The 6,977-nt window shown below is 45.9% G+C and overlaps 1 protein-coding gene across 1 annotated transcript in view; it reads right to left on the reverse strand.

Annotated features, from left to right (window-relative positions):
- large2 (LARGE xylosyl- and glucuronyltransferase 2) overlaps positions 1–6,706 on the reverse strand; it is a 91,588-nt gene extending 84,882 nt beyond the window's left edge. The window contains exon 1 of the mRNA XM_024262983.2: positions 6,427–6,706. The gene's annotated coding sequence lies outside the window, so the exon portion shown is untranslated. The remainder of the gene's footprint in view (positions 1–6,426) is intronic.
- Positions 6,707–6,977: the final 271 nt, after the last annotated feature.

A 6,977-nucleotide genomic window follows, 5' to 3' on the forward strand; every position in this document is an offset into this window, starting at 1 on the left:
TGCCACCGTCATAACAAAGCCTACGCAAAGTGGATCGGAGGTTCCCCCTCATCATCAAAGCTCCTTTTTGTTCTAAGAAAATAAACTCTTTTTACACTCTTGGGTCTGCTAACCTTGGCTGTTCTTTACCCCGCACTCTGACAAATGTATTAACATAATTATGAATACTAAAAAGGCAAGAATATTATTCCAGAATCAATCAACTTAAACCTTAAATAACTTTCATTTTTTTACTGTCCATAAAAAATATATTTTGTCAAAATTAGAAAAAAGCGCAAGAAAACATCAGGCCATTAATAACAATAAAATAAAATGATTCTGAGGGCCAGATATAAGTACCCGAAGGGCCGAATCTGGCCCCTGGGCCTTGACTTTGACACGTGTCTTAGGTCCTCCTTAAACAATCGGGCAGTGACTCGCAGAACCGCCTCACTTTTGCTCTGTAGCTGTTTGCTGCATTAACCTGGTTCAGCTACACTTCTTTGGTTTTTTTAGCCACATTACAAATGTCAGAGCTGCAGCCTGAAGCACAAATTACAACAAATAATAAAAAAGAATGTGAGTGTTAAAGGAGCGTGACACACTGGAACTCTCCAGAGAACACTAGAGTGTCTTCCCTGTTTCAGAAAAAGGCCTTGCAGTTTTTACTGGATGATGCAGAACCACAAGCTGCAGCTTTACAGCAGCATGGCTTCATCCTGGAAGTCTGACCTGACCTGCTGCAGTCCACGTTCCTCCTACAGGGAACGTCCAAACCGCAACACTGAGCCCTTAAACAGGACAGAATGGGACCAAGTTCAACACCTAAACTCCAAACCTTCATGTCCAGGTGGAGCGGTTGCACGACCGTAACCATAGCAACCATTTGAACAAGCCCTTTTAGTGAACAAAACACTGAAACTGTGCTTTGGTGTTTTGTTGGAATTAAAATACTGGCTGGTTGTGAGATGTTGAAGTCTTTGGATTTTGAATGAATGTTGATGAAGATGTTTCATCCATGAAATCTCCTCATGGCACCCTGGACCCTCTGAACCCAAGCTAGGGACTGGCACAGGGAAGAGAGGAGGACGCATTCATTCATTCATCTCATCCCAGCAAAAACTTGTCAGTTTTTCCTCCTTTCCAAACATCTGCATCAGGTAGCAAAGACCTGAACGTCTCCTCAGGTGGACTGCTCTGCTTCCACCACGCTTTTAGAAAGTACTTTAATAGGTTTCCGTGGGACTCTGTGGGTTCAAGAAACGCTACTCAGTGAAAGACTGAGAAAGTCTTGGAAGGTCAGAGGAGCTTTAGCTCGGTCGATGAGAGACGTTAAAGTTTTAAAAGGCGAGTTTGGATTCCGAACATGATTCCAACTATTCTCCTTCCTGATCAATAAAACGTCAGAAAGAATCAAATGTCAGAAACAAAATAGCTCCTCTGGTAATAAAAGAAGACTCTGCTGCATCTGTGTGTGTCCGTGTATGTGCGCACACATGCGTGCGTATGTGTCAGCACATCGCGTCTGTGCACGTGAACACACGGTCTCAACCACACACACAAACAGCAACCATACCCAACACACACACGGGACACATAGGAGTCCACACACAACAGCTGCATGTGTGTGTGAACACATCACTGCTCTGCATGTGATTACACACACAGCAAACACACACTGGATATAGGAGCACACATACAATGCAAACACATAAAACATAAACACCTAGAAATGCAATTGCACACACACAAACACACACCCCCCCCCCAACACACACACACACAGCTGCTGAAGAGTCTCTTATTTTGATCTAAACCGATGAAAACGTTCGAAGGATCTAAATGAAAGAGCTCCAGCTTCTTCTTCAGAGCTGCAGCTCAGATCAACATGAACTGAAGGGTTTCTGTTGAACACATCAACACCACGACTTCTTTACTGAGTTTCTCCACAGTTTCTGTTATTTCTACAATTAAACACGGAGTAGAAAAAACACAGAGTCCTGCTCCTTCCTGAACTGTGTGGATCCTAATCATACACAGGAAACTGCTTTACTGAAAGGAACTTAAAAAATATCTCCCAAAAACGACAAGAACTGTAGAGGCCCGAAGGCTCTGCTCTGTGCATGGACCTGAATGGATGACCGGGTGAACTCCGTCACTACTCCGGTCCGGGTTAGCTGTGTGGGATTGGTGTTGCAGTTAATCCCAGAGGTGCTGGATGGAGCCGTCTGGCTACTACGAGTCTCGTTGGAAAATCCTTTTTTTTTTTAATCTGCAGAGCTTAGTTTCAATGCGAGAACACAAAGCCCAGCAAAACGGATCTGCATTCTGTCAGGGTCAGGGGGACCTGCTGGGGCATCAGTAAAGGTCAAACCCAAACTGAGCAGGGACTGTGACCCTAAAGCATCACGTATGAGTGAATGTGTAGAATCCTATTGGATCTGTTTGATCCTGGAATTTAGCTGGACTGCTCTGATCAGGTCACCCTTTGACCTCTGCTTGTTTTCCTTGACAATTCATCATTAATGGGTTGTATTAGAGGGCAACAATGCGTTTTAACAGGGAGTTTAAAATAGGAAAAGTCTTAGTCCAGGGGGTTGACCTGTACTGTAACTGTGGATTTTTGGTTTGTCTGGGCCCGTGGAGGATGGCAGAGAGGAGCGGCTGAATCTTAAGGGGAGTTTGAGTAGTACGTCACCATAGGGGACACCATGAAAATGGTTCATACCATTGTCGTTTGTTTGACACAGTGTACCATGAAGTATTTAGTAACATGTACTTGACTTAGGGGTGATGCCGTCATTACATCACACTCTAGTTCAGGGGTGTCGAAGTCAATCGCAGAGGGCCAAAATCCAAAACACACCTTAGGCCGCGGGCTGAACAGGATAAACATTTATTGAACACTCTAAAACTACATTTTTAAAACATTAAAAATGGGACAGGGTTTGGGGATGTTGAAGAAAAATGAAAAATCTATACAACACGTCTGCGTCTCACCTACTTCACACCCTTACTTATCCTTTCATGTTGTACGAGTGTTCAGTACAAGCTGTCACCTGCAGCACGCCCATAAACAAATGTGCTTGAACATTTTCTCTACAGGTTCAGCGGGCCAACTGTGTACTCCCTACCCCCACTCCACCTAGAGAGGCAGTTGAACTAACCCCGTGCTCCCACGGTTAGCGTTACAGCTCCGATACGACCGCTACTTTAATTTCAACCCTTTCGCTCTCCTTAGCTTGTTTACATTAAAAGTGGGGGTCAACTGGACCCCACAAGATTTTTGAGTTTCACTAATGTCCATGGCAGACATAAAATCCTGTCCACCTTTGTCCACATTTGTCATGGAAGGAATCACATATCAATATGTAAGTGGAGTCGACCCCAAAGATACCAGATGGGTTTAAATTACCTTAATTCATTGTGTTGAAAAAAAATGGAAAATATTGAAATTCTGACTTTAGAACTGAATTGAATCGAATTGTGGCTTGATTGATCTACCCTCTCTGGAGCTCCAAATCTGTTTAGTTGGGATCAAGTTTTCGCAGGATCGTGGGGCTGAGCTGCAGCACTTTTTGTGAAGTTGGGGCTATTAATGAACTAAATTGTAATAAATGGCAGGTTATCATGTAAACCTATGGGAGTTCAGAGTTTTGCAAGTTCAGCAGAAGATCCTGTGGCTGCAGCCATCGTGTAGCCAATGGGAGTCATCTGCCGTAGCTGGACCGCTCCCACATCACACCTGAGCTGACCTTTGTCTCCACAGACCTCCAGACTCTTCTCCAGCTTGCAGTTATCTGAGCTACATTTGTGAACGGTTGAAGACAATGAGTAATTAAATATGCTTGAGCGCCACCTGACACACAGAACAGCAGCGGCGCTCTCTACACGCCTGCTAAAACCATCTTAACATGCAGAGTCACAGCCCGAGCGCCACCACAGCCCAGATTCAGCTCTGAGCCGCCGCTCCTCTGCAGGGACACAGAGCGATGGTCCAGAAGAGTGCAGCGGCTGTGCGGTGCCGGGCTTTGGACCGCTCTCAGCCACACTCCAAACAAATGTGAATGAGTGCCCAGGTCGCGTGCACAGGTCTGAGCAGGGGTCTGAGCACTCTGCATACAATCTGAGATCTGATCTGAGATCATGCCGAGAGGCGGAAAGAAAGCCTCTGCGCTGCACGCTCTGTGCACGTCTGCAGGAACAAAACAAGGATGTGAGCAGAAAACCAAAGACAGTGCAGATGCTGCTGAATGAAAGCCGTTGTTTTATGAGGGACAGCGCTGGGGGGGGACAGCTCGGACCATGCATGACCCCATCAGAGCAGAGGTTTCACAGAATCCACAGAGTCACTACAGAAGAGATTTGGAACCAGAAACCCGCTGGATTATTGGGTTTATTAGCAAAGACGTCAGATCTGGTTTCAGGTATTTGATGGTTCCTGGTTATTAGTGATGAGTATGTGACAGAAACATGACATGGTTTCCTGATGAATGCATGAGGAACCCCAATGCGTCTCATCCTGAGCTGCACTGTGGCTTTACTGCAGCTCGTAACAGGATAGGAGGCTGCAGCCTCAGCAGCAGCGGGGTGTTAAAGAAGTAACAGCTGTTACCGCGGAGCCCAGAGGCAGACAGATGCTCCTCACCGCCTCTGCTGGCAGCCTGCACGCAGGCCTGCACTCATCTCTGAGAAGAACCTGCTTTCTGCAGATTCTCCACTTCTGTCATCGCTTCAGGAGGTCAGAGGGGTTCAAGCACAAGACGTCAGGAGAGCTGAAGCTGCACTTTCCCCAAAGACTCCCTGAAGCAGAAGGGTCCGAGCGTTCCTCGGCATTCCTGCTCATCCAGCCGTGTTACACAGCAGACAAACTGAAGCTCTGACAGCCTGCTGGGAGCCCGAACATGGCTGCTTTGGATCCACTAGGTTTTAGGAGTTATTCAAATGACACAGCAAGACAAAAGATGAACCAATCAGAACATCCATGACATCAATGTCCTCCATCTCTCTACTATAATGGAAAGTTAAAGTGTCCCTTGTTTGTGTTTATGCTTCCTCTGTGGGTGTTTACTCCAACAATGACCCAGTGGGGAAGGAAAGTTCTGACCAGAAGCCCTCATGAAGTCTGTGAGGACAACAAGGCAGATGAGCAGCAGCCTGCCTGGCTTCTGCAGCCTTCAAATCCACCAAACCCATCACTAAAGGCTGTTCTAGCCCCAGAGCAGGGGTCACCAACGTGCCCTCAGGTCTCTTCTAAAATGATCATAATTCACTTGTGAGCTGCGTCTGAAAATGTAACAATTACTGAGATTAATGAAGTGCTGAATATTGATATTTGTTACCTAACTTGTTGTCATTGTTGATAATGATGGTGAGAAATCAGTGTCTTCACATAGAGGAGGATCATTATTCATTATTAATAATGTAGAACTAACTATAGCGAAGCAACTGAGTAAAATATTGAAAATTATTTAAATTGATATATTCTTGAAAAATATTCTTGTCTTTTTATTATTCATAATTATGTTAAAATGCTACAGTTTTAAAAATGGTCATTTTGCTAGCTTTTTGGACTATTTTGTCATTTACTAAGATTTTGTAGGCTATTTTTGAGTTAATATTTCAGCTACATGCTAGCTGTTATGGCTAATGTACGCCTTATTAAACTATTTTAGGTTGTTTTGGAGTTAGGCTAATATTTACACACTAGCTGTTTGGCTAATTTATGTTTTTTCTGTTTTTTAGGCTATTTTGAAGTTTAGCTATTTATTTCCCAGCTACATGCTAGCTGTTTTGGGTAAGCTAAGTTGTTTTTTTAGGCTAATTTTGGCATTTAGCTATTATATTTTTTTCTAATATTTTCCGCTATCAGCTTCAGTGATTTCAGCTATCAATTTTAGCATTTTCAGCTATTAACTTCAGCATCTTCATCTATCAGCACTAGCATCTTCAGTGGCTAAATTCATCTTACAGCATTCATACTACTAGTATTATCACAGGTAATGTTATATATCTAGTTCAAAATTATGTTAAAAAGTTACAGTTTTAAAGTTTTAAAATGTAGTTTTAGAGTGTTCAATAAATGTTTAATCCTGTTCGTCCCGTGACCTAAGGTGTGTTTTGGATTTTGGCCTCATGTGAGATTGAGGTTGACAGATCCAACATAGAGGATCTACTGACAGATGATCGGGACCCTCAGACAAAGATGAGCAGGAATGATTAGATTAAGTCCAGAGGAGGAGACAAACTTTTCCATGACATGAGTTTGGACTCAGATGTTCTCCTGAGATGGGAACATGTCACATCATGGAGGCGGCTGTCCTCTAAACACTGAGGATGGAGCTCGGATGGACCGGATTCACAGAACGGGTCACCGGGACCCCACCGCCGCGGCGCGCGCACGCGCATCCTCCACAAACAGCAGGATGACGAACCGCGGCATCTCACCTGCGTGTGCGCGTCAGCGCTCCCGCGTCCAGCCGAGTCCCAGAGCGTCCAACATCCCGCATCCACCCGCGTGCGCACAGCGACACAATCCACGAGAAGCCGCAGCCACAGACCTGCTGCTCCGGCAGCCCCGCGCGCGCACCTCACACGCGCCCAGGAGGGGGGGGGCGACGCACCAAGCCCTGCAGCACGGTCACGACCAGAACCAGAACCAGGGCCCGGAGGCGGCTGTCAGATCCTGTGTCCGCCGGTCAGCGGAGGCTTCGGTTCACTGAACTCCTGCTGCTCACGGGGAGGCGGGCCGCCGCTCACGCCCCGCCCACCAGACGCAGCCAGCCAATGGCAGGGCTGCTCTCTCTCTTTCTCTCCCTCTCTGTTGGCGGGATCGCGCACATTCTGCCTCTAGCACGCGCTCTGGCTGATGCTCGTACCACACCTGACGTGCATGTCGATCCATTATGGCGGGTGGGGGGTTGTAGTTTAGAGACACAAATCGCAAGCAAACACACAACTAATTGTAAAGTAGTTGTGTATGTGTGTGCGCGCGCGTG

The sequence above is a fragment of the Oryzias melastigma genome, linkage group LG3 (genome assembly GCF_002922805.2).
Source record: "Oryzias melastigma strain HK-1 linkage group LG3, ASM292280v2, whole genome shotgun sequence".
Taxonomy (NCBI): domain Eukaryota; kingdom Metazoa; phylum Chordata; class Actinopteri; order Beloniformes; family Adrianichthyidae; genus Oryzias; species Oryzias melastigma.